The 27,295-nt window shown below is 38.5% G+C and overlaps 1 protein-coding gene across 14 annotated transcripts in view; it reads right to left on the reverse strand.

Annotated features, from left to right (window-relative positions):
• Positions 1-27,295, reverse strand: part of LOC127637071 (disks large homolog 2-like) — a 252,995-nt gene that overhangs the window by 179,995 nt on the left and 45,705 nt on the right. The window contains exon 1 of one of the 14 annotated variants that reach the window (XM_052117941.1): positions 20,423-20,481. The exons of the other annotated variants lie outside the window; for them this stretch is intronic. The gene's annotated coding sequence lies outside the window, so the exon portion shown is untranslated. Of the gene's footprint in view, positions 1-20,422; positions 20,482-27,295 lie in introns of those variants that run through there. 14 annotated transcript variants of the gene reach the window in all.

Consider the following 27,295-nt stretch of genomic DNA (forward strand, 5'->3'; position numbering starts at 1 on the left):
CCATGTGTGTGTGTGCTTGCTCCGAGAAATTGCACTGCAGGTGAACAATTACATGTTAGGTTCTCAGTGGTTGAACTTTGTTGAAACAGTGATCCATGCAAAATACCAGGTAAAAAAAAATAATAACACAAAAATCGAATTTTTGTTGTTACAAACCCGTATGACTTGAAACACAAAAGGATAATTTTAAAAGAATGTTCTTACTGTTCTTTTTGGGATATCAAGCTCAAAAAAGGACGAAATAGCACCAAAAATGTAATCCACGCAAAGAGAATGTATGCCTGCAGAAGACTTGGAATGTGATGCACAAGTTGCACAGACTACTTTTATGACACATTTGGGTCCTTTAAGCTTTCAAATAAATTATTATCTAAAGCTGTTTATACTGAAATCAAAGGACCGAACATTCTTTAAAACAACTCCTTTTGTATTCCACAGAAGAAAGAAAGTAAATCGGGTTTGAAACAACATGAGGGTGGGAGAATAATGACAGTATTTTTATTTTTGGGTGAACTATATCTTTAATATGCTGTTGGTGTGGGTAGCATTATGTCTTGGCATGTGCCACTTCACCTATCAGACAAACGAAACAGAAGAGACACTTGTACAAATATCAGTGTGAAAAATCCACCTCAAACCTGTGATCACAGCTACTGTAAGAGTGAAGCAGATCTGTGCTTTTCATTCTGTTTTAATGAAGACTGAATCTAATTAACATTAATCCATAGCCAAACACACAAAGTACACAATTAGTGGATCCTCACAAAAGCCCTGGGCCTTTGGGAGGTACAGAATACACAATATCCTGTGTGTGTATGCGTACAGAGTGTGTCGTGTGGCCATGTGCAAGTTCCTGTATGTGATGGGCAATGACGCCCCAGGAAGGAGCCTAAATGCACACACACAGCCTTGATCCAGTACTAAAGCTACTAACCCTTATCTAAAAAAAACGGAAAAAAAAACAAAAAACATGAAATCAGGATTTTCCTTGCTTGAATAATCATTACCAAAACAATTATAAATAAATAAATCAAAACATTATAAGACAGCATAAAAATTCTACAGTGCATTTATTACACACAACATATCCTGGATGCATTATAAGTTCATTCTATTTTCGGAATTTACTCAACTATGCATGACATTCCTAGATCGGATCAGCCTTGATGTGAACTGACAGCTCGGTTAATGGCCAGAAAGCGAATCGTCATCCACATGGTTGGCACAAGGAAATTAAATCTGGCTTTGGTCAGCAAAATATTGTTCACCGTTTAAACAATATCCATGCTGATCTTTTCTTTTTTCTTCTGTAACAAGCATCTGATTCAGCTCAACATGCATTATTGTATGGATGTCAAGCACCAAACAGCACAGGAAGTGAGGTCTAATTTAACTGTAATTATAAATACTACAGGATTAGGTGGAGAGATTACATCTCCACACTGATCTGGGAATGCCTCGGGGTCCCCCATTCAGAGCTGGTTAATGTGGCTCGGGGTAGGGAAGTTTGGGGCCCCCTGCTGGAGCAGCTGCCCCCGCGACCCGACTTCGGATAAGCGGTTGAAGATGGATGGATGGATATAAATACTGTATAGCGCTTGGAACTTAATAAGTAATGTACAATATTGATACTTCCGGTATAAAGTTATGGCATACATAATTAAAGGGATAGTTCACCCAAAAATGAAAATGTAGACATTATTTACTTGTATATATCTTGTGTCTAACCCTAAATGACTTTCTTTTTCTCAACACAGAAGGAGAAATTGTGAAAAATATCAGTGATGTCATTCAATGGCAGTTTATGGTGACTACCTCTTAAAGCTTCAAAAAAATGCAAAAGTATAATTCAGAAGACTAATACATTATTCCACGAGACTCATGATTGTTGTGAAAGCATTTGATAAGGTTTGGTGAGAAACAAACCGAAATCCAATGTATTATAGTTCACTGACCGTTGATCTCTTGAGCATGTTCACGATAGGGCACGAGTGTCACGGTCCTGTCACTCTGTCATTCTGGGATTTTGTCTGACAGGACCGTGACATCATCGTCCCATGTCTTGTGTTTTGCTGTCTGTCTTTGTATTTGCCTCTCGATGTACACTCAGATTTGATTTAGTGTGAGAGTGCATGACATCACTTTGTTTGACTTTGCTACGCATTCTCTCATTTTTATTGTCGGTTGGCGTGAGCATATATTGCCTTATTGTCGTGGCGATGTGCGCTTATGCCATTTGGATGACTTGGTGTCTTGTGAGAGCACGTGGCATTGTTTTGTTTCTGTATTGCCATGAGTTTCTTTGTCTTACATCATACCCCGCCTCCTTGTTTGCCCATTTTTAGTTTATTAGTCACACCTGTCCTGTCTTGTTAACCTGTTGATTTCTCTCCCTATTTTATTCTTGTTCCAGTCAGTGTTAATTAACTTTCCTCATTCTGTCGGACTGGTCGGTACTGTTACTCTCTGCCCCAGCCTGGATTCCCTTTTCCCCTGTGGGGTAGTTTAATTTGTTTTTCCACCTTGTGGGAGTTTATGTTGTTTTTTGTTTTTTTATAAAGAAATCTCCTTTTTAACTCTGCTTTTGTGTCCTGCCTCTGCATTCCGTGACAAAGAGAGCAACAGTTCATGCAGCCCTCTTGTGACACTGGAGCGTTCAAGCGTATACTCATTTGTTTATCTAAAAACAGGTCCACCACAGCTATAGTGACAAAAGAACACAACACAGTAGCACACAAAACAGAGAACAGAACTTACTAAACATGTCTGAAGAGTATGTAGTCGAAGAATTTATGCATTTCTATGCCCAGCCTAATTTTATAATATTTTTAAAGATAAAGATATTTGAAAGATATACATACATTTTCAAGTGTGGTTTAAGGGTCTAAATACATTTTGGGTTCTCTGTATATCATTTACCCAGTTATTCCGCCAAGAAAAACTTTAACCTCATGAGACCCCATGTCCACATCTCAGTTCAGGAGACTGTAGGCTGTTATTTTGACACACCCTGTCATGTGACAAAACAACATGGCGACAAGTTGAGTTTGTATTTGAGAGAAATGGCAACAAAACTACATCTGGTAAGAAACCTTATTAAATTGAGTTTTTATATTTAAACCTGTTTGAGTCTCTAGTTTCATCCGATATGCTTTGTATTTATTTATTTTTGAGAGAGAGAGAGAGAGAGAGAGAGAGAGAGAGAGAGAGAGAGATAATTAGTGGTCACATCTTAGTCCCGCTGTCCACATATATTGACATACCTTTTTCAAAAAAAATAAAATAAATTGTCTACATGTTTTTGCATTAATGTAAAAAATACATTATGGTAAAGAATGTACATATTCAATATATAATCTGTAGATGTTGTCCATTCATTTAGACAATATGAAGATGGACTGCAATGACTTGAGCACCAGTCAAAGACTTTTCCTGCACTGTTCAGATAATCCTGATGGTCAAACTGCAGCTGCAAGGTTTGGATGATGAGAAGTTTTTTTTACTTTAAAGGGTCTGGAGAGGCATTCCTGGCTCTCTGAGGACAGCGTCCATATGTTGCATTTGACAGTGCATACAGTCATAGCAGACAGCATCAGTGGGGTTTGAGCATGAGCTGCCAGTGTACTTCAGAATCAGAGCAGACTAGAAATTAATTAAAAGTTTAATTGCTTTTTAAAGGCTGTTTAATTACACTGGCCAAATAGATTTGAGCTTTGAGACATCTCCTCGGAGTAACATAAAAGAAGAATTAGGACGATTTCTTTAAGCTGGGCCCAATGATAATGATTCCCCTACCAAAAACACATACTCATACTTGTTTGTCCTAAGTTTGACTTTATTTAATTGAATATCCTCTGGTATTTTTTCATGGAAGGAAAATAAAGCCACTTTCCACTCTGAGTGTGACTGGATGGTTTCAGCTGTTTTTTGTCAGCGCTAAAGTGGGTAGAGTCACCTCAGATGGACTAAGTGTCTGTCCAAGCAGGCTAGGCTGGCCAGACTTTTGGGAACATTTGGAAATGTTTGGAAAACATCTGGCTGACCAGTTACCCCAGACAGGCCATCTTACAACCTGCTTGGCCAGGCTGGGAGACCAGCTAGATCAGCTTAAACCAGTCAAGACCAGCAAACTACTTTTAAATGGTTTAAGCTATTTTATTATTTATTTGTTTATTTATTTATTACCAGGGAGCAAATAAATCTCATCGGTTCTCTTCCTGTATTGTTTACCACATTGCCTTTCGGGTAATTGCATAATCGATAAATATAATGACTTCATTAACTGCATATCTATTGAAGAAATATTAAACATTTTGTATAAATGAACAAATCTTACAGTCAGCATCCAACACTTTTGGATAGCTGTAAAAGGGGAATGAATAGTAACCAAATAGCAACCAAATTTTGCATGGAACGGATTAGAGTCCAGATATGGATCTCAATGAAAAGTAATGCTAAAAATACTCTTGCTGGTTTAGAAACTGTAAGCATGGCTTTGGGTTATATAAGCCTGCAGCATGGGTTTACTCTCACAACACGGAAAACCTAATTAAGATCCCCACGTATAATCTCTTTCTCTCTAAAAAACAGCCAGTAGCACTGGGCTAATCACTCTATTAATCATGGCAACACTGTTCATAATCACACCCAGCAAATCTCCAATAAAACAGAACTGTGTAGGGACACCTCACACCTGGACAAATTTTGTCTCGAAGCAGCAGAGAGCTAATTTTGACAGAGGAGGCAGAGCTGGGATGAGACAGATTGAAGTTTATTTGGAGTTAGACTTACATTGCTAAAATACTTGCTTAGGCCAGCATGAATTTCCACTGCACTTCTAGTGCTGGTTTAGCTGGTGAACCAGTATAAAAAAAAGCTGGGTTACTAGGTGGAGAGCTCCAGAACTCCAATTGAGTTGAGTGTAATTTTTGAGTCCAGGTTGCACACAAACCATAATAAGCAATGGAGGCCAATGGTAGCTAAAGGACACACAACAGGAGCCCAGCGTCCCTCCCACTGTCTCTCTGTGCCTGCGATTTAAAAATAGAACCACGATTTCACAAAAATTAATGAACAAACAACACGTAAGCTCTATGACCAAAGTTGTGAGAAAATGGTGAGAAATGGAGCATCTTTGCCCCAAAACATCCTCCTCATTTCCTTTCACCCTGTTTGAGGGCCTCAAGGGCTGAGTGAAGAGCACAGTCAGCGAAAAACTAAACTAAAGTGCTTACTGCATGTATCAGTGTGGGGGTCATGAACCCCCCCATATTCAGCATCTCCATCAATTAGTCCTGACAGTGAAATGTCAATCATTTAATCATTAGATATTGTGAATAAGGGAACAGTGACTCCAGAGGAAGGACAGACCTAACAGCTTACAGTTTCACGATCTGTCAATTAAATAAATGTTCACTTTTATATTATTTATTGGCCCTAATGATGTTACTCTGCATTCATGGATGGGCTGAAATTTCAGCCAATGAAGGCATTTTTGGCTTTTAGCCGAAAAAAAAAATCGAAAATCTACTTTTGCAGACAATTCTGACATGGAGAAAAAGCGAATTATTCAGGTTTAATCATTTTGAATTTAAATAGCTGGGTTATTCATTAAGTCATGATAAATATAATGACTTAATTAACTTCATATATATTGAACAAATATTACAGTCAGCATCCAACACTTTTGCATAGCTGTAAAGGGAATGAATAGTAAGCCGGTAATGAATCTGCCGAAAAGATCCCCAGAAAAGGTTTAAACTTATGTGCTCAGGTTAGCAGTTTGAATCAGAGCCACTTTCTCAGTGAATCATACAGTGCATCAGTCGTCAATGAGTTCATAACTGACCACAGGATTACAAGACATTTAAAACATGCAATTGTCGATGATCTACTGTTGATTAATTATTGCTCATTTTGTTATATGAAAATGTTAACATTGTATTGTTTATATTGTAATACACTGTAAATGATTGTAAAAGTGCATATTTTGTTGCATCTGTTTGTTAGAGCACCTGGGAGCACAGACTGGGTTTACTGGGTTGGCTAAAGTAAATGTGAATCATTGTGAGTTTCCATCCACTATGTCATGTGCATTATCTTTAGGGAGCCTGTCTTGTCATGATTGTGTATTATCTCCTAAAAGGGCTGAAATGGCTGCTATGGCCATACACCGCCAGCCTATGTATGCCTGGGAGTGCCCACATTCAAAACTGTTTTGATGCATTGTGAAGACCTACTTTAATGACCAGCTTTGATTGCAAAAGTCAAGGACTAGGTTCGGAGAATTGTGTGCGAAGGTTGGACCTTTCGTTCAGCCAGTCACATCTAGCTATCGCACACCCATAATATGAGCAAAACTGGCCAAAACCCGTCATCGTTTTGCAAATCAATCACATAGTAATTGGGGGGGGTTGTTCGTTGTTCATGGCAAAAAGGGTTTTCAAGCGGGGGGGTCAAAAGATCACGCAGCCTTAAAGCCCAGGGCACTCACGGGCAGTCAAGGGCCCCCTGGTAGTCAAGGGCCCCTGGGCACTGCCGCCATATGCATAGTAACAACAACCACAAAAAAAAATTGGTTTTGTTAAACAAGAAAAATGTAACCACAAGGAACAACTTTCTTGGTATATATAATATATTCAACTTACAGTTGAAAAGATTCACCCGATTCACGGTTCTCCAAAGTGTCCAGAGGATGCGCAATTCAGAATTACGGTAGATGTAGTAGGTCATCTACGAATTTCTTGTCTACAATTTTTTTACTATGAAGGATTTGGATTCAGAAATACTACTCAACTGACATACTTCTTTTAGCATACTATATATAAGGGAAGTATACATATTTGGTGGCAGGCATGGTGTTATTCATACATTTGTAATTGTGGCTATCTTTTTTGATCCAGTTAGTAGACCTTAGTGAAGAAGTTTGTTTTGAAGGTGTGCAGTATATAACACTTGAGTGTGTGTGTGCATGCGTGTGTGTGTGTGTGTGTGTGTGTGTATTTGGGTAGTTTATGAGGAAATAGTTTTTGGTTACAAACTGGTAATTACAAGGGTTTTATGCTACAAATGTGGTTTATGAGGACATTTCTAGTGTCCCCATAATTCAAATTGCTTAAAAAACTAAACAATGTTTTATTGTAAATGTAAAAATGCAGAAGGTTTTTGTGAGGGTTAGGTTTAGGGTTAGGGGGTAGAATCTATAGTTCGTACAGTATAAAAATCATTATGTCTATGGAGAGTCCTCATATTGATAGCCACAACATGTGTGTATGTGTGTGTGTGTGTGTGTGTGTGTGTGTGTGCATCTGAGATACATACTGAGAGACAGGAACAGACCCTGCATCTGTTAGCTGCTCATGTTTACCACTCTAACAAGGCACAGTAAGGAGGTAACATGAGCACTCTCTCTCAGACACACACACATTCACACACCTCACACACAGAGACAGTCTGGGTCCAAGCAGCAGTGTAGCCAAGCCGAAAGACGAGAGCCCAAGTGAACAATGGCATTATTCTGCGAGGCAGAGATGGCAGACGGATGAAGGACGTACTCAGAGATCCTGATTGGAGTTGATCAACAGAGACCGTGTGAACATAGACTGGGAACATGTTCAACTCACATAATCTCAATCCATTTCACGTTGGTCTCGCGCTTTCTACTTTTCTGTCTTGTTTGTATTATCATCAAAAGGTACTGCTCGCTCTGTCCCAGTGAAAGCATGTGGGGGGGTTCAGCTAAGCAACGGTGTACCTTAAGGTTCGGTGCTGGGCTCGCTCATATTCTCTGTATACACAACATTATAAGGGTGCCTACACACAAGAGAAAGTTCTAATGGAGAGTTCAACATATATGAATGTGTTTTAACTGGACTCCAGATTGCAAGGATGGTTGCAAATAAGACAAAAAATTAATAATTGCAATAATAATTGGCATTGACAACAGTTTGTGTCAACCACAAGCTCAGCCCAAGCCATACTATCCGATTCGAGGACAAATTACTCTTTTTAACCAGGTTGTTTTAATGAATCAGCTGAAAAGATTCTCGGAAAAGGTTTAAACTCAGGAGCTTTGGCTAGCAGTTTGAATCAGAGTCACTTTCACAGTGAATCATACAGTGAATCAGTCGTCAATGAGTTCACAACTGACTACAGGATTACAAGACATTTAAAACATGCAGTTGCCGATGATCTACTGTTGATGAATTATTGCTCATTTTGTTAGGAGTTAAAAATCTGGTTATTATTGGTATTTTGTTAGCACAATAAACTGCATCTGGGATTCCATTTAATATGGACTCTTGTAGTCTCTGTGTCTGGGTCGCTCTCTCAGAGTAAGGAGAGACTAAGAAATTTTTTTAACAAATCATGTTTCTGAACAACCATCTAAATCATGCAATTTTGTAATTTTGGCAATTAAAAACAGCCATTTGGCTCCTGAATGTTTCAATGGATCTGTAGGCATTTTTCTTTTGTCTGGAGCCCTGTTCAAAGACGTTGTGCCAGTTTGAAATCAAGTACATTAAATTGGATTCCCAAAAGCAACTTGAACCAGCTGTCTGAAATGTTCATTGGTTGATGGCAATCACACAGTAGTGGAATACTGTTTTCAGTTCTGTATTTGAGGGCTTAATACGGTTACATTCACAGACAGGTTTTTTTGGAGAGTGACAGCCACATTCTACAACCGAAATGACACCCACAAATTTTCAGGACTCACAACCACATTTTCAGCAAACTCGTAATGTGTAAACAGAACTGTGCTGGACAACTAGTTATATAATGTGAGGGCCAAACTGCACTGTACACATGCATGTTTGTGTAAATCATAAGGGATTTTATTAACTCACAGAGATGAAGATACAGTATGAGCTGCGTGTCATCCTATGATCCAGCTGCTGTCTTCCACCGGAGCTGCTCACGGGTGCAATCCGCACGACACAAATTCTGCAATCTGCACTCGGTTAAAAAGCACTCAAAGCCGTTTCAGTTCAGTATGATCTGATGGATGAACTTGTGCCTCAATTCGACTCATTTATTTAATAACGCAGCACCAGTTGTGATAAGACATGCCGGTGTTATGGATATCGCCATCTTTGATATTAACTTTAGTTTCTGTCACTACAGTTACATGTGTTAGAATACAGGCTTGACTTCAGTTGTTCATTCATAAAGACAGTATTCAAGTCACTATGTAAGCTGTTGAATGAACAGCACATTTCAAGACTCTTTGCCATCAGTTTCTAGCATTCTCTGACATAGTATAACTTATCACGAGTGGAAGTGTCGTCATCCCCAGCTAAAGCAAACATGAAAGAAATCATCAAGCACCGGGGCATCAGACCTGACCACAAATGCTGGTCTTTGCACATCAGCTTCAAACACACACACACACACACACACACACACACACACACACACATGTTGTGTTTCCATGTTTTATGGGGACTTTCCATAGACATAATGGTTTTTATACTGTACAAACTATATATTCTATCCCATGACCCTAACCCTATCCCTAAACCTAACCATCACAGAAAACTTTCTGCATTTTTAGATTTTCAAAAAACATAATTTAGTATGATTTATAAGCTGTTTTCCCTCATGGGGACTGACAAAATGTCCCCACAAGGTCAAAAATTTCAGGTTTTACTATCCTTATGGGGACATTTGGTCCCCACAAAGTGATAAATACACGCTCACACATACACACACACACACACACACACACACACACACACACACACACACACACACACACACACACACACATGTTGTGTTTCCATGTTTTATGGGGACTTTCCATAGACATAATGGTTTTTATACTGTACAAACTTTATATTCTATCCCCTAAACCTAACCCTACCCCTAAACCTAACCCTCACAGAAAACTTTATGCATTTTTACATTTTCAAAAAACATAATTTAGTATAATTTATAAGCTATTTTCCTCATGGGGACCGACAAAATGTCCCCACAAGGTCAAACATTTCGGGTTTTACTATCCTTATGGGGACATTTGGTCCCCACAAAGTGATAAATACACACTCACACATACACACACACACACACACACACACACACACACACACACACACACACACACACACACACACACTCAAGTGTTATATACATACATGTTGGTGTGGCTATCCTTATTAGGACTCTCCATAGACATAATGATTTTTATACTTTACAAACTATAGATTCCCAACCCAACCCCCTAACTACCAGTTACCTAAAAAAAACTGTTAACCTAAAAAAAGTCCTCGTAAACCCCCCAAACCCACCCACACGCACACACACGCACGCACGCACGCACGCATGCACGCACGCACACACACACACACACACACACACACACACACACACACACACACAGTATACAGGCTTAGCATAAAGCCACATGTTTACCAGGAAGTTTGCCCTTTCAGTAGTAAACTGCAGCAGAAATGCACATACACTGGATAGTACACTCAAAAATGACAATTCAGAGAAACAAAAATCATTTACTCATGTTCCATGAAAGAAAGAAAATCATTCAGGTTTGGAATAAAATGAGGGTGAGTAAATGATGACATAATTTACATGTGTGGATCACATTAAATCAAGCAGGATGCTAAGATGATGCTATTTGTGTATAATGCAGAACAAGTGTGAGAGTATACAACACAGGAAAAACAGAGCGAGAACATCTGAACGATGATAGACAGAGAGAGAAAGAGAGTAAATAAGAGGAATGATATCAAGTGCACATGTGAGGAAGATGGAACACAAAGTGGGAGGTCACAGAGAAACACAGTAAGACAAAGTAAAAGAGTAACAGAGAGAGAAAGAGAGTTGAAAAATAACATGGTAAAGAAAGAACTGGAAAGAAAGAGATGACATAAGCTTGCAGGGCGAGTCACTTTGCTGCAGTTATTTCCAACTTAGTCTGACAAAGCCTTAAAATGTTTACGACACTCAACAACTTGATTATCGAAAATACATTTTATCACACTAGTCTTATAGTCCTCTCCCTACACACACACACACACACACACTTAATTTATAAAGTCTTTTCTTACCTCTGTGCTCCTCTCTCTCTTTTTCTGCATGCTTCTCTTTAAGTGTGTGTGTGCGAGTGTATGTGTGTGTGTGTGTGTTTGACTGAGTGTTCAGTCAGACAGAAGAGAGGCTTGCATGCTGTGGAGTGGCTTCCTTTTCTCTGGGCAGCCTCAGAGACTTTGTTCATCGTTTTTCTGTGTGTGTGTTTGTGTGTGTGTGTGTGAGTGTGTGTGCCAATAATGTGGGGAGGCCCTGAATCACTTCCCCACCGCTGCATCCAGCACTCTGCGGCACTCAGCTAGTGTACTGCAGGGAGTGCAGCCAAGCAGGAACCAAGAGAGGAGGAGCCACAGAACACACACGGACAAATTGCACTGCAACAGAGTTTCCACTCAGGAAAACGCAGTTGACAGGTATAAGAACAAAATATTTTATGGCTTATATGACTCAGTAAAGTGAAGTGTCAAGCTCTGAGTGTTAACTGTATTTACATAGTAAGCTGTGCTAAGGCAAGTATTACTTTTACTACTGCTCATAGGCTACATTAGAGTTAGGGATTTCAACAAACTCATAACCCTATATACACTCACCTAAAGGATTATTAGGAACACCTGTTCAATTTCTCATTAATGCAATTATCTAATCAACCAATCACATGGCAGTTGCTTCAATGCATTTAGGGGTGTGGTCCTGGTCAAGACAATCTCCTGAACTCCAAACTGAATGTCAGAATAGGAAAGAAAGGTGATTTAAGCAATTTTGAGCGTGGCATGGTTGTTGGTACCAGACGGGCCGGTCTGAGTATTTCACAATCTGCTAAGTTACTGGGATTTTCACGCACAACCATTTCTAGGGTTTACAAAGAATGGTGTGAAAAGGGAAAAACATCCAGTATGCGGCAGTCCTGTGGGCGAAAATGCCTTGTTGATGCTAGAGGTCAGAGGAGAATGGGCCGACTGATTCAAGCTGATAGAAGAGCAACTTTGCCTGAAATAACCACTCGTTACAACAGAGGTATGCAGCAAAGCATTTGTGAAGCCACAACACGCACAACCTTCAGGCGGATGGGCTACAACAGCAGAAGACCCCACCGGTACCACTCATCTCCACTACAAATAGGAAAAAGAGGCTACAATTTGCAAGAGCTCACCAAAATTGGACAGTTGAAGACTGGAAAAATGTTGCCTGGTCTGATGAGTCTCGATTTCTGTTGAGACATTCAGATGGTAGAGTCACAATTTGGCGTAAACAGAATGAGAACATGGATCCATCATGCCTTGTTACCACTGTGCAGGCTGGTGGTGGTGGTGTAATGGTGTGGGGGATGTTTTCTAGGCACACTTTAGGCCCCTTAGTGCCAATTGGGCATCGTTTAAATGCCACGGCCTACCTGAGCATTGTTTCTGACCATGCCCATCCCTTTATGGCCACCATGTACCCATCCTCTGATGGCTACTTCCAGCAGGATAATGCACCATGTCACAAAGCTCGAATCATTTCAAAACTGTTTCTTGAACATGACAATGAGTTCACTGTACTAAAATGGCCCCCAAAGTCACCAGATCTCAACCCAATAGAGCATCTTTGGGATGTGGTGGAACGGGAGCTTCGTGCCCTGGATGTGCATCCCACAAATCTCCATCAACTGCAAGATGCTATCCTATCAATATGGGCCAACATTTCTAAAGAATGCTTTCAGCACCTTGTTGAATCAATGCCACGTAGAATTAAGGCAGTTCTGAAGGTGAAAGGGGGTCAAACACAGTATTAGTATGGTGTTTCTAATAATCCTTTAGGTGAGTGTATAATACTTTGTCAAAGAACCTGTCTTGAATTGTTTGCGCTATAGAGGTGATACCTCAAATCACGTGGCATGTTGAGGAGAAATGTGCTATTACATTTCTAAGCAATCAAACTTTTCCGACAGAAATTGATGGAGGGATGGAGACAATGTCATAGTGACTGGGGGGGCTCTTTAGACTAGCAACTGCACAGCAATGCACTAAAAACAACGGCTAGGTATTGATACAGATTTCCCATTTTTATTTGATTTGATTAGGATTCATTTGGATATATATTTCAGTTATGTCCATATTGCAAACTTATGAAAGAAATGATCTCTCAGATCATGCTGTTAATTATACAGGGGATCTTTTAACTTGGTACATTAGAAAAAAATATTTTAATAAATTTCTTTTGGCATTAAGTTTTCATAATTTTGGTGACATTTAGCTTTTTTAAAAATGAAGAATTATCTGAATTTCATCAATAAATTTGTCTTGAAATTGCATATTATATTGCATATATATATATATATTGTTACAAGTATTTGCATTGCAAGTGCTAAAGCATTACTGTCTCTTAAGGCAGTTCAGTAAGTGTTTCACAGAAGTGTTTTGGTTGAGCACATGAGACTGGAGTCGCAAAAATTCTTTAATCCATGCATGTTATTTGTGTTTAGAATTAAAGGTTTTTGTTTTTGATCATCAACTGACTGTAAAGAACAGAAGGGGTATTAAAAAATACACAATTCAATGAAAAATTAATTGCATGGATCTTATCTTAGGACACACATTACACGGAACAAGTCAAACTAAACGTTTACTCTCAAACTGTAGTGAAAAGATCTCTGTGCTGAACTTCTTCGCCTCTATACTACTCAATCACTGGTGAGTGAAATATTACCAGCAGTGGCTAATCACAGGTATTTTTAAGCATATAGAACACATTTTTGGTCACATATGTGAGTGCTTTACTTGTGCATAGATTAAAAGATTGATCTTGGGTATTTGTGAAGAATCTATATCGTTCAAATGAAGGTCGCGATTAATCGTAAAATGTAAATGTTTACCCAGCCCTACTAAAAACCACTCAGAACACCTTGGCAAGCGCATAGCAACATCCTGGCAACACCCAAGCATAGTGGTGGTAATTTTTCTCTAAGCAAACACACACACACATTTTCTTTAGAAAATGTAAAACAAAATGTATATCTAGTTACTGTATATTACTCCATAGACCAATTGGCATCGTCACCACCTACGTCACAAACGGAAGTGGTGGCATAAAGACTGCCACAAACAATAAACCAAACCTATAGTTGGCTGAGCAAACTGTGCTCAAAAAGATAGCTGTTACCGTTAAATTGTCTGGTTAAGATAAATGAAATGTTGTGCTGCACTGTTGGCTGTCAAAATCGCAATGACAAAAACTGAGGGCTATCCAAACCTAGCTAGCTTTGAACCCGAAGGATAATTTAATTCTAAATGATCTTTAAGCAATATTTAGAGGAGATAGCTAGCACTAGCTTTCTTATCTGTCAAATCTAACACAACAGTTGAAAGCCAGCTTTCTGCCAACACTTACTGCGCATACGCTGCAATATTTGAAAAATGATGGGACTGGTCTAATGGTTAACTGTTATGGGATGTTTGTGTGTGTGTGTGTGTGTGTGTGTGTGCGTGGTGTGCGTGTGTGTGTGTGTGTGTGTGTGTGTGTGTGTGTGTGTGTGTGCTAATAGAGCCTGACAGGAACAAGCTGTGCTTGCGCAATTAATATGTGTATGCGTTAAAGTTCATAAAGCTCACATTCTGCGACAGACAGAATGTGAGTTTGTGTATGATAACTGCAGCAGTTTTAATAAAGCTGTAATGGGTGGTGGTGACTCTAAACATGCCAGCACTAACTAATGAGAACACACAGCAAACCACACAAACCCACTCACACATACAAGCACACGCACACGCACACGCACACACACACACACACACTCACTCACTCACGCACACACGAACATATGCACACACGCACACACACAATGAACAGACACAAGCATAAGGAAACACAAGCATGTATTCTTTTAAGAAAGCTCCAGGGAAAACCTGCAAGACTTTCACAATACACAACAAAGACATCAATGATCAACACCACTGCCTGACTGCTTGTTAAAAGCAGATGAAATCCTGAGCAAAGACACCATGAGCAAAATCCTAAATCCAAAACACTAAATCCATCCAAACATGAAGAAATGTAAAGGTACTAATGGCTGGAGCCAGTGTTATTATGATTATAGCTGATAATAATATACTTTACTATTCCAACTTAATATGTAGGAATAACTATAAGCAAGCCATTAGTAGGTTGATTTCCTCGAAAAGTGTAAACATTTTGGCTCTGGAGCGCTTTCCCAAATATTATTATTTTTTTTATTTTTTTTTAGTGGCCCTGTCAGCTTGACACAGCAACATTGGCTCAACCAGTGGAGAGAGTTTGGGGCGGGACTATCTTTTTTCGACTAATGGCAAACCAGGGCGTATACAGAAAATTGCTTGAAAATGTTTATTTTTTTAATTCCACTTGGTGACGCTAGTGTCGAAGAAATTACACACTTCTGCTTAAATTAAAACTGATTGAAACTTTTGCAATCACTGTTATTGAACATGAAATTGCCACTATCGATAACACTAGCCTTGAGAAATGTAACAGTGTTAAATATATTTAAATGATATCAGTTAACACGTTGATTTTGGCAGTCCTTCAACTAAACATACTGAAAAATTAAAGACAAAACAATGATAAATATTTGTTAAACAGTTGGCCAATAGTTATCTTCAAGCACACACTGCAGGTCCAGGATGGAGAAGATGGGATTGTGCACCACCGAAACTGTGCCACCCTGCTGAAGCGAACTCTCTGTAAGCATTGCTGCATTCATCACTAGAACTGTTTGAGACTTCTGTGTGAAATATTCATGGCTACATGACTCAAAGCTTGCTCTACATTTTTAACTGATGGGTCAGGACTGTTTGGGTACCTCTCTCTCTCTCTCTCTCTCTCTGTCTCTCGCTCTGAATTCACATGGAAAAAAAGTCTGCCTCTGATCCCCAGCTGCACATACATTCTAATCTAGAGCATGACTGTGCACAATGTCTGTTTCTGTTCAGTTAGTGTTTCCTTTATATGAAAGGGTAAAGAACTACTGTAAATCTAACTTTATTTCTGGCTCACACTATCATATTCTTGCAAGATAGGATATGCAAAAGGTTAATTGCCATCAGATGGCTCTTCAAGCCACATATAGTAAATTCTAATACTGTGAATAATTGAGCTGACACTACTTTCACTTGTAGTGTTACTGCCTAAAAGTATATTTTGTGGTGAATAGCACACTTTCTCTGTAGCAACTCAAGAGTGTGAATCAGAAAATCATGGGTGGGTTGCAAAAATAATATTGTGATTTTTTGTTTAATGTGTTGTGATAGAAAACTGTGATATATATTATGTGTGTGTGTGTGTGTGTGTGTGTGTGTGTGTGTTTACTTGTTTCTTATTCATCTTCATTGGACTTTGGTGAATTTTGTAGAACTTCCTGTTTTATTAACACAAGAATATAAATTCAGTATCTTGAGATATCTATTCTATCATTTAATTTTTTTAATTTTTTTTATTTTCAAGAATGACGACTGTCCCACAGTTGTGCCTTCATATCAACCACACCAAACAATTTAAAGGGGTAATTTTATTATCTTCTTTGAGGTCCACAGATAATGTTAGTAAAGTTTTTTTTAGCACAAAAACAGTCATAATTTAGTAAGATATGATCATTTTCCACCCTGTCTCTGGGCCTCTGTCTGAAACGCTTAGTTTTAGCCTATAAATTCCCTTCTTTAAACATCAATGTAATGGACACTGTTATGATACAGCCATATTTGAAACTCAATCAAGCTCAACAACATTATAAAACTACATTTCAGGGCATAAACATAACGCACATAAAACACAATGCATCCAGATATATTGAACTGTTCCTTTACTGTACAGTAAGCACAGCAGCGACATGAACTATTATTGAAATATTCATGAATGAAACAGTTTACTCATGATTTTGCAATTGGGTCCAATAGAGTTTTAAACTGCTCCATCCTTCAATAACAATTCCTGTGCAAAGCTTGAATCGTAATATGATTCACAAGCAATCCACACTGATATGAGCTGAAAAACCACACATACATACTGCAGTCCCAAAGCACAATGAAGACACACACACATAAAGTATCATTGTGCACATCGCCGGAAATGCATCAAAACGGTGAAAGACGTCCATCTAGTGCATGTTTACATACACCAACAATTAAAAATAGTGCAGATGGGCAAAAAAAATTTTTTGGAGCAGTTTGTGCTGAAAACAGAATGGCAAAAAGAATGGCACCTCCTTTTCAGAGTTTAACTTGACACCACATCTTTACAAAATGGTACAAAATAAATAACAACTTTCAAAGACTAGTGCATGTTTATACACAAAAATAATTCAAAATAGTCCAGATGTTAGTGTTTAGGAATAGTTAGGCCACACTAGGCCTATTTTTCCTGCTCTCTCTCTCTCTCTCTCTCTCTCTCTCAGTGCACCATCATGCAAGGGTGTGATGATGTAATGTAAGCATTGATGTTTTTCGCTGTAGAGGCTGTCATGAATTAATGAGACCCCTAGTGATATAGGGAAGTTGAATACTTTTATTGCATTGGGCATTAAGTTTTGAGTTCAATTTTTTTTTATAGTAGAATAACCTCTTATATGTCAAAATATTAAGGACAATTTGATTCCTCATGACATGACCCCTTTAATGTAATGTAATTGTATTTTGTATTTTTCCCCCCAAAGGAAGTATACTTATTAACCAAGTTCACAGAAGTGTCCATGAAGAGTATGCTTGAGGTGAAATATGAGACAAGGTGATGTTTGGAAAAGGAAAGGAAATTTGTGAAGTATTTTTATTGTGCATCATCAAGCAACCAATCCATCTGTCATTTTGCCAAATTATGCAAAAAAGTGTGAAAATATTATTTAATGTTGTGTATACATAAACTGTTAGCTATTAAATTATCCTTAGCTAGACAAAGGAGTTGGCTATTTAATATAAAAATAAAAATGTAATTTCCATTACCTTCATTTCCACCATGGAAATATATTAAATACCAAAAATAATTTGTGATGCGGTGGAAATGACACTGTAGCGGAAATTTTCATGACTTTTTGAATTTTTAATTTTTTTTTACTCGTGTTTGTGTGCACACAAATCTCTCTCTGATTCTGACTCCAATTTAGATTTTACAGATTCATGGTGCTTCACGAGGAGCAGGTCAGTTGTGTGCAGGAGTGCTCATGGAGGAGAGAGTGTTGGGTAATGTTACAGAAGACTGTTGGCCTGTAGCTCTTAGATCCCTAGTAGTATTCAAGTCAAGTGAGTTTTTATTGTCGTTCAACCATATACAGTTAGTACAGTACATAGTGAAACGAGACAACGTTCCTCCAGGACCATGGTGCTACATAAAAACAACATAGGACAAACACAGATCCACATGAGACTACACAGACTAAATAACATACCTAGATAAAGTGCACAGGCAAACGTGTGCAAAATGTACAAGACAGTACAATAAATTACAAAAAATTAACAGGACAATAGGCACAGTGAGAGACACAGTAGTGCATAAAGATGACAGTTTCTAAAAATGGCAAATGTAAACATAACATACTATGAGATAGTGGTCTATGCACATAGCAGTTATTGAGGTAGCAGCCAGGTGTAAAGTGACAATAATTAAAGTGCAACTCAGGACAAGTGTGTGTGTGTGTATGTCAGTCCAGTCTCTGAGTATTGAAGAGTATTTTGCCAGATGGCAGGAGGGTGAAGAGTTTGTGTGAGGGGTGTGTGGGGTCATCCACAATGCTGGTTGGTTTGCGGATGCAGTGTTTTTGTAAATGTCTTTGATGGAGGGAAGAGAGACCCCAATGATCTTCTCAGCTGTCCTCACTATCCTCTGCAGGGCTTTGCGGTCCAAAACGGTGCTAGTCCCAAACCAGGCATTGATGCAGCTGCTCAGGATGCTCTCAATGTGCTTTCCTCAGCCTTCGAAGAAAGTAGAGACTCTGCTGGGATTCCTTGGTAGTAGAGCTGGTGTTGAGGAACCAGGTGAGGTTCTCCACCAGGTGAACACCAAGGAATTTGGTGCTCTTGACGATCTCCACAGAGGAGCCGTCGATGTTCAGCAGAGAGTGGTCACTCTGTGCTCTCCTAAAGTCAACAACCATCTCTTTTGTTTTTTAGTATAGACAGATCAAGTGTGTTTTTATACAGACAACTAAAAAAGAAAGAGGAAAGGCAAGCCAGATCTCAGTTTCTAGTTACACACACACCACCCACATACACACTCTCACACACTGGCTGCTACACACACTGGCATCAATCTCTTCCCACACACACAGCCACATTCGCACCCCCTCACACTCCCACACGTGCATTCACACACATACACACACACACACACACACACACACACACACACAAAACAGCATCAGACCCACTGCAAAATATTACTATGATTTTTCAGGGACCAAATCATCCATACAATTTCACTTCCTCTCTTTTCGAAGCCAGAGTCCACCCCTGCATCCTCAGCATCATGTTTACTGCCAGCCTGATGCATTAGAACACAGATAAATCCATTTAAAGCTGCAGAGGGAAGAAAAGCGTCACCTCCTCCACACTAAGCAGCAATTTCACAACATCAGAAAACCCGGACAAGCCCCCACAAAGCCTTCTCTATAAACGCCAATTGAGAATAGCTGCATGCAGCCCAAGTCCTATTTGATTAATGTCAACTCACACCATTGTTTCAAATCTTCTAAGAGCCTGTTCATACCGAACGTGTTCTTGCACTGAAAAGCTAAATGAAGCTCAGCAACTAAAACAGACCACAGGTGTGTCAAGATGCAGTTTTATGCATCTAAAAATCACCACACCCATGCACACAATGTTGAAAAAAAAACAATGAGATGCAGCTCAACCATCACAAATGTCTTGTGCATGTGTACATAGAAAAAAAAAATACAGTAAATCTGTGTTTGGTGTGAACTAAGAGTTTCTGCTTGCTCTCTGTAATTTTCAACAAATTTGGGTGTAGAGAGGAGACTACTGTCAAAGGGTCCACCTCCCCATCCTGCATTATTAGAACAGAGAGAGAGAGAGAGAGAGAGAGAGAGAGATGACAGGTGCAGTAACAGTTTCTTGCATATTAACCACCTCTCACTCCAAAGCAACAAAACTGAAGAAAAAAAAAATGCATCAAAGAGAGGATGGATGTCGATGAGAGAAAGGTATAGAGCTATTAACCACAATTTACTTGCCTCAAGTACAAAAGACAAAATGAAGCCAGAGCTTAAAAAAAAAAAAAAAAAGATGACAAGCAGCTGGGTAAATGACTGAAAGATTCCCAAAACATTACAGGAAATAAACTCCTGGAGCTGGTCATGTGTAAGGGATCGTTCAGGCTGTACGCATTCTTGCACAAAAAATGCAGCGGAACAAATTGGAAGTACCTTGAGATGCTTGTTTAAAAGTTGACATTCTTTTTAACCTGACATGGCATCTAAAAAATGCGGCACCCTTCATGAGATGCTGAAAAAAACGAGAGAAGAGGCGCAACGGTCAAAGACATCCGTTTAGACATGTTTACATAGAAAAACTCATTCGGTGTGAACTGCCCCTAAGGCATATACAGTAGCTGCAATGTTACAAGTTTCTATGGAGGGCAGTGAGATAGAGAGAGCTACAGAGATAGTTGCAATGAGGTAAGGAAACTTGACTTCTCCTCAAACTCACAATACACTGATAAACTCATCTAACGTCTCTTCATATTATATCATTTTTGTAAAACTATTATTTTAATCTGAGGCAATGGGGTAAAATTACTAACTGGGTGATTTTCATGAAACCGGTGAAGAAAATGTCCTTGTTATATATAACTCCAAATCAATAAAAATAAAATATAACATTATATTTTGCATAAAGTAAATTAACCGTACATTTAGGACCATTTTACACCCCAATTCTCATTACCGGAATGTGTCTGGATATTTATCTTTTCTCATTACCGGAACAAAGTGATTTTGAATGCATTATGGTGCATTACAATAACAATGATTATATACATTTAAATCAGCACCAAGGGAATAATAACGTGCTCTGTAAATACTTAAATACTTCAAATTTCAATGATACAGAATTTGTTTTGCATCGCAGTAATGAGAATTGGGGGTAAAATATGACTGCCATGACAATGTTGTTACCGTGTAAAAAATATGTTTCTATATTATTTCTTATTTGTTTTTTTATTATGGACTAAAATATTAAAGGACATTTTCTTGACAGTTTGTGTGAGAATCACCAAAGACATATTAATTAACGCACAAAGCATTAAAACTATTAAACTTACTAATCATTACATCTATTGTATAAAACTATTTCTTTTCCACACATTTGACAAAATTTCATGCATTTCATGTCAAAAGACTTTTTCTTAGCTACACTTCAATGCTACTGGATACACCTCCTGTGTTACTTTCAGAAAATCACAGCACGAAAAAATTTATGTGAAAACAAACTTAGTCAATTGCAATAGAAAAATATCCCACTGTGGCAGTTCACAGATATCACAACCACCTGTGTGGCCACATGGAATAATCGTACATCCCCATGTGACTCACACACTTACACATGCTCACTGCAAGTCTCTTACCTTCAAATTGCTCCTCAGTGCACAATAACATGCAAAAAACATTGCAGGTATTATGCGGCATAAGGATCGGTGTGGCAGCAAAGCTTCTTAAGGAAAAGGAAATCAAGAAGAGGAAGAAAAGAGAGAGATGCCAATTAGAGGCGGATCACATCCCTCGATGGGCGATCCCAGTACAGCATTGCTCGTTTAAGGTTATGAGTTACCGTACCGGTCTCTCTGGACTTGGGACTCCTACAGACACACGGTCGACAGGCATAGAGGGGGACATACACTACGGTTTGTTGCTGGATAAGGCATTTCAGCTTACAGCAGAAAGAAGTGCATACTGCCAAACAGTGGATTCTCTCTCTCTCTCTCCATCTCATTCTCTTTCACTTTCTCTCCCTATCTCTCTTTAAACAGATGAAACGGTAAAAGGGACAGTTCACCCAAATGAACATTCCTTCATCATTTGCTCTCATGTTGTTCCAAACCTGTATGCCTTTCTTTCTTCCATGGAACACAAAAGGAGACATTAGGCAGAATGACAGTCTCACTTTCATTGTATGAAACAAATATATATCAAAAAAATAAATGCAATGAAAGTGAATGGTGACTGGGGTTGTCATTCTGCCTAACACCACCTTATGTGTTCCATGGAAGAAAGAAAGCCATACAGGTTTGAAACAACCTGAGGGTGAGTATATTTTGGGGGGTTATAAACCCAGTGCTGTTATATAACAGTTTTCAAGAATCTTTCTCTAAGGTGGAAAAGATGCATTCATTAGGCTAAAAAAAGCAACAGGGCTCTAAGCAGCGTGCCTGTCATTTCAATCACGATTTTAAAAAGCAATATGCTTCAGGGGGTCTTTATGTGAGTGTTTGATCCTTTATATGAATAGTGTATGTCAAAACACACTGTGTCCAATGGGGGTAAACACTGTGTGATGAACAATGCATCATTTATGTGCAGGTATTGCAAATCAGAAATTAACTTTAATGGTGGGACCTTAAAAACCATCTGCATCATGTTTCTAATACCACAAGTCACACCTGCAACTGAACTTTTTTATGACTTTCATGTTGAACACGATCAAACATGATCAAATATGTCACTTTTTTCTATCTTGATTACTACTGCTAAGGTCAATGTGTACAACTTTTAGAGAGAGACTGATAATCGGTTTGACCGATATTTACACTTTTCCATTTCACCAGTTATCGGTTCTTTAATATTAGGGTTACCGATATAAATTCCACATAGTGAAAGGCAAATTGTGTCTATGATTCCAAAATACTTTTTAGTTCTTTAGGGGCACCTATTGTATTCATTAGTGTTCTTATTATTCTTCTAATTCTGCCATTGAAGTCTATGGCAGCCCATAGAACCATACATAGGAAAGTTATTACATTTGGCACACTGATAGAGTGAACTTTAACAGACCCAAATTTGGGGTCTCAAACTCCAACGCTAACTCTAGCACCACCAACTGTTCAAAGTTGCACTTATGTTTATGCTAATAACATTTGAACCGTAAGTCCTAGAATCAAAATATTTGTTTCCTCTGAATCCTTGGCTCATGTCGAAATGAATAGACACACTGGTTTCAATTTCTGTCTTTTAGACCAAACCATTCTCGAATAACGCTTCTATGAATTTGAACAGTGAGCTGTATTTGAGGCTGTATTTTCGCAATGCTTAGGCATATTGACACCAAACTTGGTATATGTCTTGACTTGACATCATGACTTGAGTGTACCTGCACAGTTTCAGCACAGTGCCACCTAGTGGTTAGAAAATATTTAAAATGAATTTTCTTCTGAATAGTTTGACCTAAAATCATGAGACTGATCTCTAAAGATTCCTTGGGGCATTCTGAGTTGAACGATACCAAATTTTCTTATGTCGGCCATTTGGGGTATCGGCCATTTAGAATTTTGCCGTAAAATGCTGTACAAATGCATTGGCGTACGGTTACGAAACTTGGTATGCATCATCAGGACTGTGCCATGAGGGTATCTATAAAATCTGGTTCCAGCGACACCTTGTGGTCAAAAATGATAACAAAATGATTCAAAAACGCATGTAACGTTTTATGAATTTTACCTATTGTCCTGTTACTGCTCTCCACAGATTCCGTGGGTCATGCCAAGTACGGTGATAGAAAATTTGCCATGGTCAGCCATACTTCCTGTCCACCATTTTGAATTTCATTGAAAACCTACTTTTTCGAACTCATAGGTCTTAAGTCCGATTTGCACAAAATTTGCTGTGTATTATCTAGGGACACTCACGACAAAAATGTATCAAAAGCTTTTCAATAGACAAAACGGATCTCGAATAGCGCACAAATTAATTTGATGGCAAGTCGCCAAAAAGCATCTGAGGATGTATCCCTGCAACACTTTGCCATATTTTCATGAAACTTTGTGTGTGTCATAATGACCACACCTTGACCTCACCATGTAAATATTCTTTTTGGTGATTGCGCCACCTACTTGTCAACATTTTACAATTCTACCTGTGTTTTTTATAGTTTATTTAATTTTTTATTCACAACATGTCGAACCTTGAGGCAGATGGGCTAGCACAGCAGAAGACCATGTAGGGCATTTATTAGGACCATAGTGTTTCTAATAAAGTGCTCGGTGAGTATATTTACTATTAATTCAGTGAAATGTGTATTGTATATGCCAATAAAGGAGTTACTTTTTTTTTTTTGACTGCAATATTACAGTGAATAAAAGCAGGAGAAGAAAATACATTATTACAAATTATGCATAGTGGTTATCAGACGCTTAACCTGCAGAAACTAAAGCACTGGCATTAATGATGTTTTTCAGCATTGTTTATCTGCTATGAAGAAACATGGCAATTCTGCTATACTGTGTCTCTGAGGTTAAAAAAATAAAAGTAGTCAATATCATAAAAAAACATATCAATCTCTAATTACTTACTCCTTATTCTGTATGTGCAAGCCATTTCCCCCTGTACCAGACATCACAACTGTTGACCACTGTCCCAGCATATAACTACCACAAGAGGGCAGACGTCTAACTCACTATAATTCAATTCATTTTTTCATTCTCTCTCTGCATTAGTGGTGGGACAAAAATGGCCAGTTTGTTACATTATCACTAACTATCATTGTGTGAGACACAACATTGTGCACAAACCAGGATTTCAATTAAACATAAAATATGCAAGTGTCTAAAGTGTTAATTCAGTTCAGATCAATGGATGAGTGCCACTATAGTAAAGTGAAATGATTTCAGAGGAGAGACACAGGCTCATGACTTAGTCAGTAAGAGTCCTTGAAAAGAGTGAGTGTGCTTCAGAATCTGAATTACATTCTCAAAACCCCAAGAATAAAACATTGGATAGAAAAAAGAAAGTCATCCTTCATCAGAAAAGTGGATTGCTCATCTGATCCACACAAAACAACTAAAAAGGAGATGAGTGTGCATTTAATTTGTAAGCTTTAGTTCACTTCTGTCCGTAAAACCCCTTAATACCATGATAACTATAAAAATAAAGAAAGAAAATACCACAGAAACTATATCATACTACCACAGTTACTACAATTGTTACCAGGGCCATCCATTTAAATCCCACCTAATTTAATTAGGGGTGGGTACAAATATTGATTTTCAGATGCATTGCAATCTACGTTTGAACTATCTCAATAATCGATTCTTAAATCCCAAGATAAATGTTTTACTCTATGTGCAACCCTGTACTACAACAAGGAAATCGCTTGCATTAGCAACCAAAATCATGAGCTCATCTACATATTTTAGGGGGGAACTTTTGTAACTGTATTCAATGTATTGTTACAAACATTCAAAATGTCCTATACTGTATTGAAAAGCAAAGTATGTTCTGATATCCAGCTGGAGGAGAACTGGTGTGTGTATGTCAATATGTGTGTAAATCAGAGTGCCAGTTCAGAGCTGGATGGCATTGTGAAGCACGGGCGAGTGCCAGCATATAGTAGGAGGTATCTGAGACACTTTAGAGAATATATTTTTGGTGCCAGCCTCCCTGTTACCAGGGAAACTAGTTTTCCTGTGGTTAGCAGCTTTACAGTATAGATGAGATTACAAGAAAATGAGAGGGAGATAAAAAGAGAGAGGGAGAGAGATCGAAAATGAGGGGGTGACAAGAGAAAGGGAGTACCAAGGCAGAAGACTGAGGGGGCGGAGAAAGAGAGGAGGTGTGAGGGAGAGTGGAGGCAACTGAACTCACAAATAAGCCTCTGGGAAATGCAGCTTTAGAAACCAAAATAGCTTTTGTGTTAGATAGAATACCAGATAGAGTTTTTGAAGAGGACTTTTCACCAATGAAATCTTCTCCATCCTTGCTGTGAAATAACGTCCAGCCTTCGACCGAAATAGTCACAGAAAGACACACCAAATATGGATAAGCTTGAACCGTGAACAGGACGAGAGATGAGCAGGCAAAGCTGCACTGAAGCCAAAACACTTTAACAAGCACAAATATATCTCTTCCCAGAGGCAGCTCCTGCTGAAATAATGAGTCATACACTCTTGCTCATGCATGCACACAAAAATGAATAAACACAAGCTTTTTCATTCTGCTCCTGTAAAACAGATACAACCACATAATTGGGTGCCACAAAGGTCACATTTAAGGATAGCTGTGAGTCCAAATGGCTCTGGACCACCATTCTTTTTTTAGCTACTTTTATATTGATAGTACAAGAAAGGATGTGGAGAAAAGGATAGAGAAATTAAGAGAAAAAAAAAATCAATTTCCCTATGTGAGTACCTCAGGTCAAGGCTATCCACTTAGACAGCTGACACATCAGGATGCTTAATTTGTTTTTTTACGATATAAAAAAAATGAAAACATATACACATATACACATTAACATATATATATACACTGATCAGCCACAACATTAAAACCACCTGCCTAATATTGTGTAGGTCCCCCTCGTGATGCCAAAACAACACCAACCCACATCTCAGAATAACATTCTGAGATGCAATTCTTCTCACCACAATTATACAGAGGTGTTATATATATATATATATATATATACATACACACACATATATATACATATATATATACATACACACACACACACACACACACACACACACACACACACACACACACACACACTAAGTGCTAGCTGAATGATCTGGGATCTCTCTGGACATCTTCAAGTCAATTAGAGGATCAGCCAGTATTTAGTGCTTTTGAGCATTTTACTCCATAGCTGCACATAAACTCTCAAATAGCCTAAATAAACTTCTTATGGTGCCCAAGTTCCTCTGCATCAGTGGACATATACTCATACAAGCTGTCTGAAGATGGTTTGCACCATGGACAAGCAACTAATATGGATTTCTGTCATAATCTTCTCAAACACTTGTTGTTTGACTTTATTTTTTACGTGTAACAGTAAAGTGAATGGTGACAAAGGTCAACATCCTGCCAAACATTCTCTTTCATTGCATCTTTTTTTTTCTTCTATACAGTGAAAGTGTATGGTAACTGAGGCAGTCCCTAACATTCTGCCTAACCTCTCATTTGTGTTCTACAAAAGAAAATCATGCAGGTTTGGAACTACAAGGGCTTAAGTAAATCAATTTAGGGTGAACTTTCCCATTAAGTGCTTCAAAACACTCTGAAATAGTCAAAATAATCTTCTTATAGCTT

This window comes from Xyrauchen texanus, chromosome 44, assembly GCF_025860055.1.
Source record: "Xyrauchen texanus isolate HMW12.3.18 chromosome 44, RBS_HiC_50CHRs, whole genome shotgun sequence".
NCBI classification, from domain to species: domain Eukaryota; kingdom Metazoa; phylum Chordata; class Actinopteri; order Cypriniformes; family Catostomidae; genus Xyrauchen; species Xyrauchen texanus.